This window comes from Coffea eugenioides, chromosome 2 (assembly GCF_003713205.1).
Source record: "Coffea eugenioides isolate CCC68of chromosome 2, Ceug_1.0, whole genome shotgun sequence".
NCBI lineage: Eukaryota > Viridiplantae > Streptophyta > Magnoliopsida > Gentianales > Rubiaceae > Coffea > Coffea eugenioides.
In genome coordinates, this window is record NC_040036.1 from 36,007,132 (window position 1) to 36,019,479 (window position 12,348).

General features: G+C 34.1%; 1 long non-coding RNA gene across 1 annotated transcript; it reads left to right on the forward strand.

Moving 5' to 3' along the window:
- Positions 1-6,019: 6,019 nt before the first annotated feature.
- Positions 6,020-8,671, forward strand: LOC113763636. Its single transcript, XR_003467378.1, has 3 exons — positions 6,020-6,056; positions 8,261-8,324; positions 8,409-8,671. It is a non-coding gene; the product is annotated as an uncharacterized LOC113763636 (long non-coding RNA).
- Positions 8,672-12,348: the final 3,677 nt, after the last annotated feature.

A 12,348-nucleotide genomic window follows, 5' to 3' on the forward strand; every position in this document is an offset into this window, starting at 1 on the left:
AGTACACATCCTGAATCGTTCGAGGTGTTAAAAAATTTTCAATGAGTTAAGTATGGAAATAACAACCCAAAGGCGCATGATTGCTAGCAGCAGCGTTGTACAACATGATCCCTTATGTGCTGGTCAAATTGAATCGCAACCACTACCCCTACCCTATAATCAAACCTCTTTCACTTCATATTTCGTAAATCCACCTGAGGAAGCTTTCATACATCCCACTTATGGCCTACCACAAACCTATACATCTAACATCCACATCAATTCTCCTCACACTCAAGCTCCTCAAAAAATTATCCACCTATTGGACCATTGAGATCACTCCCTCTTGAAGGAAAGTTTCCATAAATTTAGGGAATTGTTTAAGCTAAAATCAATGAAAAATCGTTCATACGTGTGTCTTTTGTTTAACTATATTTTTTGTAAATAGTTTTCAATCAAGTCGCTTTTGAAGACACGTTTCGTTTAGCAAGTAACATGATATTAAGTTTGATTTTTCTTGAAATGCAATAAAATGTACAGTTTTTTATATAGTGTGTTACTTACACATTCTTTTCAGATGACCCATAATAAAATCTCCTGACCCTTTGGATATTACCATTTCGGAATTTGATGGTTGTAATCTCGATACCGCATGAATGTAGGAATAACAAAGAGGTATCCGAACATACTTCAAAGAGATTCGAAGGAGGCACTAAAACGAATGGGGATCAAGATGAAGGAAATAAAATTAGTGGTCACTTGAATAAAAAGCAGAAAAAAGAGGCTGATGGGAAAGCAGTGTCAAGAACAATAATCTTTATTTGACAAGAAGCAACTAAATGCAATCAAAAGGAGCGATCCATGCTTACAATAAAAGGGTCAAATCGTGACTACACGAAAAAGAGACAAAATATTGAGGCAACTGTTGTCGGTGCAAGATTGGAAAGGGTTTGTTGTTAAAAAAAAAAGAGGAAAAGAAAAGAAAAAGGAGGAGTATTGCCCGGCGGATCACTTATGTTTTACAGATATGAATGAACAGGAGTCTTCCTCAGTCAATTAATTCAGATACATGCAAGAAATTTCGCATTAATGGAAGTTTCCTTTCAAAGTTAATGTAAGGAACGAAATAAAAGTCAGGCCCTCTTTTTTTCCCCTCAAACACTCTATTCCTAGTTATCCCTTTTGAACCTTCAGAATGATCATTTCGTTTGGCAACCCCTGTGAATCGCAAACCCCACATTGGGACAAATTTGAAGTTTAACAGAAGAAAACTAGAAAAGAAAGGAAAAACTTCAAAAGATGATGGGAAGGCAGAAGGCCGAAAAAAAGGAAATGAAAGAAAAGAGAACCTCGGTTAAGCATAAATTGGGGCAAATTTTGAAAATTTCAAAGGAATGGCAGAAGGCCGAGAAAAAGGAAATGAAAGAAAAGAGATTCTCAGTTAAGAATAAATTGGGCAAGTTTTGATTTAACCCTAATATAGGGTTGATGCAACAATGCGATTTCAGATCATTTAAACCACTTTTGAAATTCACTTTCAAACCTTATCTTTTCTAAACATCTCACTGACCCCATTACAAAAGTCAAAAGTCCTGACTTCTGCTCTTTGTAATATCTTTGTCAAGAAATTTGCTAATTAATTGGCAAATGATATTCATATACTGATGTCAGAAAATTTTTTAGATGTATTTTTGAATTGATTAAGTGTGAGGTTGACACTACTCATCGTGTGAAAACCCGCAAGAAGGTCTTTAAAAGAGAAAAGGAGAAAGGAAAAAGAAAATAAAGAAAGAAAATAGGGGAAAAAGAGAAAGGAAAAGAAAAACAAAAGGATGGAGGGTAATCTTGATAAAAATCCGAAATGACGCTAAGGTAGGGTTGCACAAAGAGAGCAAAGGTGACTCAGTTCATTGGGATTCCTTTTCACATTGTGATTTTTCTGCTGGCATTGAATTTCGGACAGACGATATCTAAAGGGTCAAACGGGGCACTTTCTTAGAGGCCAAATTATTTTAGTCATCAACGTAAATTGCTGAATTTGTGATTCATTTCTCTAAAGTCATCTTTTTCTTTCAATACAAATCGATGGTTATTTTTTTGCATTACTTTGATTTTTGACATTTTTGTATAAAAAATTTTTTGGTGTTGTATAATTTTATTTGTCTCATTGGATTTTAGCAAATGACAGTTTCCTCGATTTATCGAAAGGTGCATATGTATAAGTTTTTATGTTAAGTTAGTATTGGAAACTAAGGCAACTGAGATGCAATTTGCGGTACAAGGTCGAGTTTGGCACCATCGAGAAAAAAATATCAAAATACTCATTTTTACACGTTTCTCGAAAGTCGGACGGATCGAATGGTGGTAGCATTATTTTGATTGTTTCACATAGCAAAACTGGGGAAAATTATTTTTGTAATAAAGTCAGGGAATGTCGCCCAACAATTAAACATTCAGGGTTCAAATAGAAGAGGAAATGCGAATCAAGGCCTTAAGGAGGAGCAGCAATGGCACAATGCAAAGCAAATGATTGATTGTACAAAAATTGATTTAAACTGGGGCAATTTTTGAAAAGATTTTTCAGGTAAGTATTCAAGAACTTTTTCATGCACTAACGTGTTTTTTTTCTTTTACCGTTAGTATCGAGTTTTACTCACTAACGTGTGTTGTGTTTTTCTTTCACCATTAGCATCGAGTTTATTTCACTAATGTGTTTTTTCTTTCACCGTTAGTATCGAGTATATCTTACTAACGTATTTTTCTTTCACCATTAGCATCGAGTTTATCTCACTAACGTGTGAAAGAAAGAGTTTATCTCACTAACCTGTTTTTTTCTTTCACTATTAACATCGAGTATATCTCACTAACGTGTTTTTTCTTTCAAGTTTATCTCACTAAAGTATTTTTTTTCTTTCACCGTTAGCATCGAGTTTTACTCACTAACGTGTGTTGTGTTTTTCTTTCGCCGTTAGTATCGAATTTATCTCACTAACATATTTTTTCTTCCACCGTTAGCATCGAGTATATCTCACTAACGTGTTTTTTTTTCACCGTTAGCATCGAGTTTATCTCACTAACGTGATTTTTTCTTTCACCATTAGCATCGAGTATATCTCACTTACGTGTTTTTTGTTTCACTGTTAGTATCGAGTTTATCTCACTAACGTGTTTATTTCTTTCACCGTTAGCATCAGGTCTAACTCACTAACGTGGCTTCTATATCCGTTCGCATCGAGTTTATCTCACTAACGTTATTTTTTCTTTCACCGTTAGCATCGTGTTTATCTTACTAACGTATTTTTTCTTTCACCGTTAGCATCGGGTCCAACCCACTAACGTGACTTCTCTATCCGTTAGTATCGAGTTTATCTCACTAACGTATTTTTTTTTCACCGTTAGCATCAAGTTTTTCTTACTAACGCGTGCCGTATTTTTCTATCACTGTTAGCATCGAGTTTTTCTCACTAACGTGTGTTGTGTTTTTCTATCACTGTTAGCATCGGGTTCATCCCACTAACGTGTTTTCTTACCTTGGCAAGCTTGGGTTTTATCCCATCGTTATATTGTTGGGATCGGGTTTTATCCTACCAACTTCGGCAGAACTGGATTTTATCTCGCTGACCGTCTAAATGATCCCACCAACCTCGGCAGGATCGAATTTTATCCCGCTGACCGTTTATATCTCGTTGGGATCGGGTTTTATCCCACCAATCTCGGCAAGACCGAATTTCATTCCGCTGACCGTTTGTATCTCGTTGGGATCGGGTTTTATCCCACTGATCTTTTCTTTTTTATGTTTTCAGTTCAAAGCAGAATAACTACAGGTAAGTATTTGGTGTCTACGTCTTTGTCTCGTATTTCTTCGAAATCCAGATAAAGAGAGGCAAGCTGTAGACACCAAAATTTCATCATTTTATTTTATTCGTTTTTATTCATAATTTTGTTTATTTTATTTTATTTATTTTAAATTTATTTTGTTTTTCTTGAGGAAAATCATTTTAGAAAATAGAAAAGCTTCAGTGCAGAAGAAAAAAATTGCAGCGGGCATTTGGGGATTCAATCCCACTTGTTTTTGTTTTTTTTCTTTTCCCCAACCATTTGCCACCTCATGCCCCTAATCTATATCAAGATCTTTCTAGAAAAATGCCATCCAATGGCTCAAGTATTTTGAGGAAACCCACCCTTCATCCTCACCTTTGAGGTGAGGGTTTTGGGGTTCTTGGTTCCTATAAAATGGATTCAAAAACACAGCTGAGAGAGGAGGACAGAAGTAGAGAGAAAGGAGTGGCGGCTGGAAGGGAAAAACTAGAGAGCTACGGGCTGAGGGGAGGAAGAAAAAGTAGAAAAAAAGAGAGAACGGAGGGACGAAAACTAAGAGAGTTTCGGGGGGTGGAAATCTGGAAAAAGAATAGAAAAACAGGAGGAGAGAGTGAGAGGGAACCAAGGGAAACCAGAAAAGAGGAAGGAAAAGGACTGGGGAAAACTAGAGGAGGGGATTTCGGCTGAGAGCTTTGGAGGAAAAGGAAAGGAAAGAAAGAAGACTACGGGCTGAGGAACCAAGAAAGCTGGGAGGAGAGCTACGGACAAGAAAAGAGACAAGCGAGGGAGGAGAGAAAAGGACCGAGAGAAAGAAAGAAAGGGGTTGCGGCGGAGAGATCAGGGAGAGAAACCAACAATAAAAGGTAGCTACGGGCAAGGTGGAAAAAGGCTGGAAAATAGCAGAGGAGCTGAAGGAAGAAAAAGGAAAAGAACCGAGGGAAGGAAGCTTCGAGCAGTGACGGGCGGGACTGGAGAAAAGAAGGAAGAGAAAAGAAACCAAGAAGAAAGGGTTTCGGGGAAAGCAAAGGCAGTGAAACAGGTAATCTTCAATCTTTTTTCTTGTTCGCTTCAAGCTCTAAACAGTACCAGATCTGTTAAACTGAAACCTGGTTTTGATTCATTTGTTGGGTCTCTGCTAAACCAATATGCATCAACGTTGCGTCTGATTTGGTTGGAACTGAATGCTCATGGTTGCTGTTTTCTTGTTGTTTCTCCCTCTTTTCCTCCCGTTCATTCTTTGACCAAGGATCTGTTCCCTTTTCTGCCGATTTGGTAGCTTAGTCGAGTTTCTTTTCGGTCACTATGCTGGGGTTGGGATGATTTGTTCTTGTTAAAAATGGCATGCCCTGGTTTTCTTCCTTTTCTTGGTTGATTGTGCAATAGATTTGAATAACGAATAGTTGAAGGTTGTGAAAAATAGCGGCTGGAAAGTTGCAGAAATTTTCAGATTTCGCATGCCCTTTTCCTATGAATTTTGTGTAAACATAAGAGTTTTTATGGTCATAAAGTGGAAAGAATGCTTCGTGAATTTGTTACTTTGGCCCAAGTTGTTGTTGGTTGAGCCGTTAGTAATGTTTGGATAGAAAAGATTGCATTCAGAAACCCAGAAATTGCAGAAACTCTCGGATACAGGAAGAAGAAAGCTTCCTTCGAAGCTTGCATGGAATATTTCCAAAAATCACGTTTTAACCCCTTAATTTTTGTATAATATCGCTATGGCCCGAAATTTGAGAAAAATAAAACCAGTTTTGTCCCTTTGAATTTTGAATTGCCTTGGCATACTTTAATATGATTATTGGACAGAATATGCATTTTGGGATGAAATTTGAAGGTTTAATAACTTTTGATAAATTTATAGTTTTGATTTGGATTTTTAGTGGAATTTTGGGTAATTTTGTTGTTTAATCATAGCAAATGGGTCTTCATTCATGTTTTTTTGTGAATTTTAGCATTTGGTTTTGGTAGGTTTCATCTAAGCCATTAGTTTTAATCTGCTTTAATTTAGACCCCTAATATTTATAATAATAATAATTTGACCCCTCAAACTTCTTTAATTCTTTTAATTGGGTCCTTGTTTGTCTTAATTTGTTGAATCTAGGTTGTTTACCTTCATTTGAATGCTTTGATTGATCCAATCTCATGTTTATTTTCATTTCTTGTGATTATTTGTTAATTAAAGTGATGCATTGACCTTTTTCTTCGTTTTGGAGGGTAAATAAAGGAAAATTTCATTCCATTAGATCACCAATTCAAGGGAGGTACACTCTACTCTTTATTTCGATTTTATTTGATACTATGTGCTCCTATGTGACTTTATGTGTGTAATTGCATGTTTCTTTTGAATGTTTTTATTTCATTTATTTATTTATTCGCTTTATTTGTTTTAATTTTGTATATTTATTTTTAATTTAATTTTTAGTTATTTGAGAGGCATTTAAATGCTAAATTGTAATAGTTAAATTATTATTTTATCTTATTTCATTTCCCCCCCCCCTTAGATTGTAGTTAGGGCCCCCCTAATGTAATAGTTAGGTTTCTATTTGCTTTGTGTGTTACGTGTTACTCGCTTTCTTAGGGTCTTGCATCTATATAACATGCTTATGTGCTATGTGTTTTATGTGATATTATGTGTTTACTTGTTTTATTATGTTTCATATGATTTGTTTAGTTATAATAAAATGCATGATGTCACCACACTAGTCCAACGCTAGTTGTGGTCTCTTTCCCGTCACCACACTATTCCAATGCTAGTTGTGGCCCTTTGTTCCGATTTTCCACTAGTTCAACACTAGTGAGGACTCATAGACATGGGCTAGTCCAATGCTAGACCCTTAGGGACCATCCACGCGCTAGATCATGTTTGTGTGACGATCACTACATTTTCATGCATATTTTCTACTTTTTAGGGTTTTTATCATTTCGCATGATATTCCCCTATATGTATATCCCTTATCCCATATTTCCCGTATATGTATATTCCTCATCCCATACTTCCCCTATATGTATGTATCCCTTATCCCCATTTATGAGACATGACATTAGACTTGCATTTCATTTAAAGAAAGTTAGGAGTAGATTAGTGCATTTGCTTGATTCAATTAGGGAAATAACCCTTCAAATATGGGATATGGACGAGTATGACTCTCTAATCTTAGCACGCTCGTATTTCCTCTATAAAAAGGGGAAATCTAGTCACGAATCTTAGTTCTCCGCACCCGTTATGATGCATTCCTTTAGGTCATGTATATTTGTATATTATTATTCTATTTTCTTTTCTTAGAGTCTCATATTTTTGTATATGTTTGACCTCTTCAAAGAATCACTCTTGGGCATCACAATTAATGTGATTGGCACCAATTAAGTTTTGAAGAGATATTTCGACCCCCCGATATCCTCCTAAGTCTAGGATTGCATTCATATAGTGACATCCAAATGTGATAAATTTTTAGGTTAAATTAAGAAAAATTTTGACTAAATCACACAACTAACCTTAACTAGGTTGAGAGGGTGCCTTGGATTTTATCATTGCCTTCCCTTTCTTCAACCGTGACTCCCGAACCTTTTTCTCTGATTTGTGTAGACTTGGAGTCGTTTAAAAAGGGTTTTCTCTACTTTTTATCTAAAATTTATTTTTAGGTGACTTAGTACACCTTCACTCAATACCAAGTGACGACTCCTATTTTTCATTAAGAACCCTTTTTAAACTATTATTTTGGGTCTAAATCGTCGCATTTTTTAAGTTCCATTTAGACCCATTTTCTTTATTTATTTTCTAAAAATCAAAAATCCATTTTCACTCAAAAATTAATCAAAAATTCATTTTTCTAAACTCGTAATTTTATTTTTCATTTAAAAATATGGGGCGCGACAAACCTATTACAAGGACACCCACCCCAATTGCCATCCCTATGTATAGTGTTTTTATCTAGTACTAGGATATGGTTCAACATTTAATTACCATGCTGTGTTAGGACATGCAGTTTGAGAGTGGTTTATATTAGATTTGTTCCACAATTCATATTTCAGTTTGTTGGATCTACTGAAACGGTATTTATCACAAAAAATATCTTCTAAATTAATGTAGGATAGTGAGTAATTGAATCCAATTAATGCGGGGAGAAAGTGTAAGTGAGAGATCCGGGTTCGAAATCTCTTGCTTACTTAAAAAAAAATCCAACTAAAGCTATTTGTTGTTTGTTCAATGTATTGTTTACCAAGAAGCTTGCCCAAGCCGAACAAGCATTTTAGCCCATGTAGTTGACCTGCTCTTTCAGCCCAATAGGCTCGACCAATTAGTCCCAATACGTTAACCCATGATACATTTCCAATGCCTACATAACCCCTTTGGCGAATCATTTTACCCATGCAGCTTTTACCATGGCAATAAGAGATTTACTCTGCATTTTTTTTAATCGTCTTAGATATCATTATTTGCGAAACTGCAACTCATTTGGTTTTACAGACAAAATTAACTACAGAGAATGCTGGAGTTGTGTTTCAAAATTGAGAAAATAAAGGCGAGGCAGGTATCTAACATATTTTGTTCCTTTTGCTTACATTAACCTGCTTGCATATGCTACTTACTAATTCTATCTGATTTTTTTCTGAAGTTTCATTTTGAATGAGGCCTCTATCTGCAATTCTATATAGAGGAGTTTTTGTACCTGGGATATTACAAGACATATTGGAATCAACCATGTAGCTGTTGGTTAAAGACGCGAAATTTTCAAAAGAAACTTTGTACTTTATATTGCTTTATTTAGAAATTTCTTGTGAAAGCACAAAAGGCTCCTTTTGGCAGCATTTTAAGATTCAAGATCCATCATTCTTGCAATCTTGCAATCTTGCCTTCTTCACCAAATGAGGCTGATAATAACATTAGCGGATGGGTCTTAATAAACTATGACTCCATTGGTTATATATATATATATATATATATATATATATATATAAAAGATCATTTCATTCAATAAATTTGTACTAATGACAGAAAATACATCAAACATATATGATACAAATACATAAATCTGAAATCAATAGATACAACAGATCTAAGAAATCAATACAAATATATATTAACATTGATGTACGAATCATTGTAGTTCAATACATCTGTGTATATCTTCTGATAGTCAGATCAGAATAAAACTAGTATAAATCCAAAGAAAAATTTAGATCTTACAGTAATGAAGAAATTGCAAATCTAAAAAACTAGATTCTAGATCTATAAAATTTCAGATTTCACAATAAAAGATAAAAAACTAAAAAAAAAATCTCATGAGAAAAAATCCAAAAGAAAATAAAACTCTCACTAAAACAATTTAGGAAAGAAGAAACTCTCACTATGAGAACTTAGAAGAGAAGTATAATTTACTAATAAATTGTAAGAGAGAATTTATTCAAAACAAGAGAAACTAAAAACTAGAGAGTGTGCTTCCTTTCATGGGTAAAGATTAGATCACTCTTCCATGGAAGAGATAAAGAGGATTTTGACCGGAAGAGTTTTAGAGAGTGAGGAAAAGAGCGACTATATAAATCCATTGGCTTTTGAACATGTAATATAGAAGTCATTCATGCTTATTTAACTTCAAATTGTCAATCTCATTGCCTTAATCAACTCCATGCTTTATGGTTGAATGCCACTTAATTGGGATACAAAATAAAGGTTACATTATGATGGGCGATGGCTTTGCATAGCACAAGGATCCCCACCTAGTGTATCCAAGCATAGTAGTGTTTGGAAACAGTAATTTGGTTTGATCTAGAAACGGCAGACTCTCAAATCAAATAAAATAGTGAATCATGGCGGCTATAGCAGCAATTAGATTCCTAGAAGAGGGGCATTTATATCTCCTGTACGGGTGCCCACATAATAGTTTTTGTCTTTGTCAACATAATAAGGTAGAAAGAAACTTGGACTACACTACTTACTATAGGTATTGTACATGGTAATGATTTAATCGCAAGTATGGTCTAAAATTATTTTTGTTGCAAGCATTGGAATATCCTTATTTTCAGATTTGTATTAATGGATTTGTAGATTGCCACCAAAGTTTGGAGAATTGAGAGTTTCTTTTTCATCCATATTTGGATCATTGTTCTTATTAATTAGTAAACTCTAATTACCAAAACTCTTGCTTTTAGCACAACAAAAAAGTATGAATTTCATAGCATTGGAACCAGGTTGACTTTGTTTTTAATTATCATGCTCTGAGCATTTCTTCATTTGTTACTGAAATATACATTTGGATTGCATTTTCCGTCATTTTTCATGAAAAAATTACTGTAGCGATTTGATGTATGTGAAGGAAAAAGATAATAGAAAAATGTGATCACAGAAAACGACGCAATTTTTTGACAGAAAATAGCAATCCAACGTAATCATTCAACGTGATCAGTTTCGATTTAGTAACCAAAACTAAGTGAAGTAAACGGACCCTTGTTTCAAAGTCAACAAATGACACAGGGATAATTTATTCCATCCATGTTCGTAAGAGCATTCTTTACTTATTAAACCGAATCCTACGACTCCTAACCAATATTGTGAAATTCAGCCCGTTCATTGACTCAAAAAAATATTCAAATCAAGCGTCATTGGTCAATTGTTGGGCCAACCGTACTTGTTCCTAATTAACATGTGTTAGCATGTATGTAGCAAATATATTTAAGTATATGATTTAACTCTCTTGATTAAATTAATTATATGACTTTTCAATCCACTCAAATAGCTGATATTATTTGAAACTTAACCAAATTTTTCATGGATTAAAATGGGGATAAATTATTTTAAAGTTGTTAATACAAGGAGTATTAATCTAGACGTCTTAGGTAAGCACATTTTACATTTTAGAAATTTTAATTTGTGGAAACAAAGGAAAATTTCACAACTTTAAAGAAAAAGTATTAAAGAGTTTAACAAAAATGTACATACATAAGTAACTACATGTACTTGCGTACAAAAACAAGAAGTAGAGTTAAAGTGTATAGATTAATTGAAAAATGGGTTTTTCTAACGATTGTCCTATGGATACTCCTTAACACAACTACATTCTACTTAACCTACCATATATTTGCACACACTAATAATTACTATTTTTTTTTTACATTTATACACTTTTCCTAATTAATTCCCTCTTATTTATAGGCTTTTCCTAATTAATCTTATATTTTTAAAGATTTAACATTTGAAATACATCTTAACGAGTGCTTTATGGGCAAATTTATGAGCAAGGTGCAAATTTATGAGAGAGATTAGGTATAAAGATATTAAATGTTAAGTACCTTGTCTAGTTAATTGGAGAAAGTTACCTTATCCATTATTGCAATTTGGGTTGTCACTCAATGAGAAAATTAATCAAATTCGAAATGTAGCATTCATTATGGAGGCCACATTAAACCAACCCGGTTCTCTTTTTATTGGACCACTTCAACGGGTCAATGCTCAAACTGTCCAATTTCTATGGGTTACAAGTAACCAAGTTTTTAACCCTTGGGTTGAGGGGCTACGGAACCTATAAAGCCAGCCCATTTGGTGGTTTTTCCTTATCCAACAGGGCAATCCAGGTTGCAGGTTGGCTCCCAACTCATTTTCTAATTAATTTGTCTTTAAAAAACAAAACAAAACAAAACAAATCTCTAATGACTAGATAGTACCACGGTTAATGGGACTGGATTCGTCTCCATTACGCCCGAAGAAATTGAAGTTGGGTATTATATTTTGTTTGAAAAAATAATCGTCTGTAATATACTTCATTACTTGTTTTGGTTATTCACATAGTTTGCAAAAACTGACCAGATTTTCATGCTATATCAATTATTACCAAATTTACTATGATATTGACCTGCTTTCCACCATGCAAACTTTCCTACAAATTAAATTATAAAGCACTTGTAACGAATTTTATTTTTGAGTACGTTTTATCTACTCACTGAAGCACAAAGAATGGCACATCAGATGATATAAAAAGATGATTAAATGAATATGAATTATTAATTAGCAATTTGAAAGAAAAGTAATGAAAGGAGCCCAAAGTACTGGGCTCTTTTTTTTTCCCCCTCGTATCCCCCCACTCTAGCAATTAAACAACTAATAAAACAAATCCATGACACTTCTTAATTTCCGTTTGGAATTGCAATGATTTATAAAAAAGCACTTCTAACACAAGTGCTTTTAATAAAATTGCTTTTAAGATACGAAAAGCTGGACTCCTTAAGCATCATGTAGTAAGAGGATTAGTTATGAATCCTATTAATCATCCCCATGGAGGTGAGTAAAGAAGAGCTTCAATTGATAGAAAAAAAAAATCCATAATTCCTTGAGGTTATCCTGCACTTGGAAGAAGAAGTAGAAAAAGGAATAAATTTAGTGATAATTTGATTTTTCGTCAATGCTATAATAAATAGGAGAAAAATTAGAGTTTTTTCGTTACCTTAAAAAAAATGAATAACCTATGACACGTTTACTAAAAAAATCCTTTTGTGGGCGAATGACGGGCTATAGTAAATAGGAGAAAAATTAGAGTTTTATCTTCACCTAAAAAAAATGAGTGA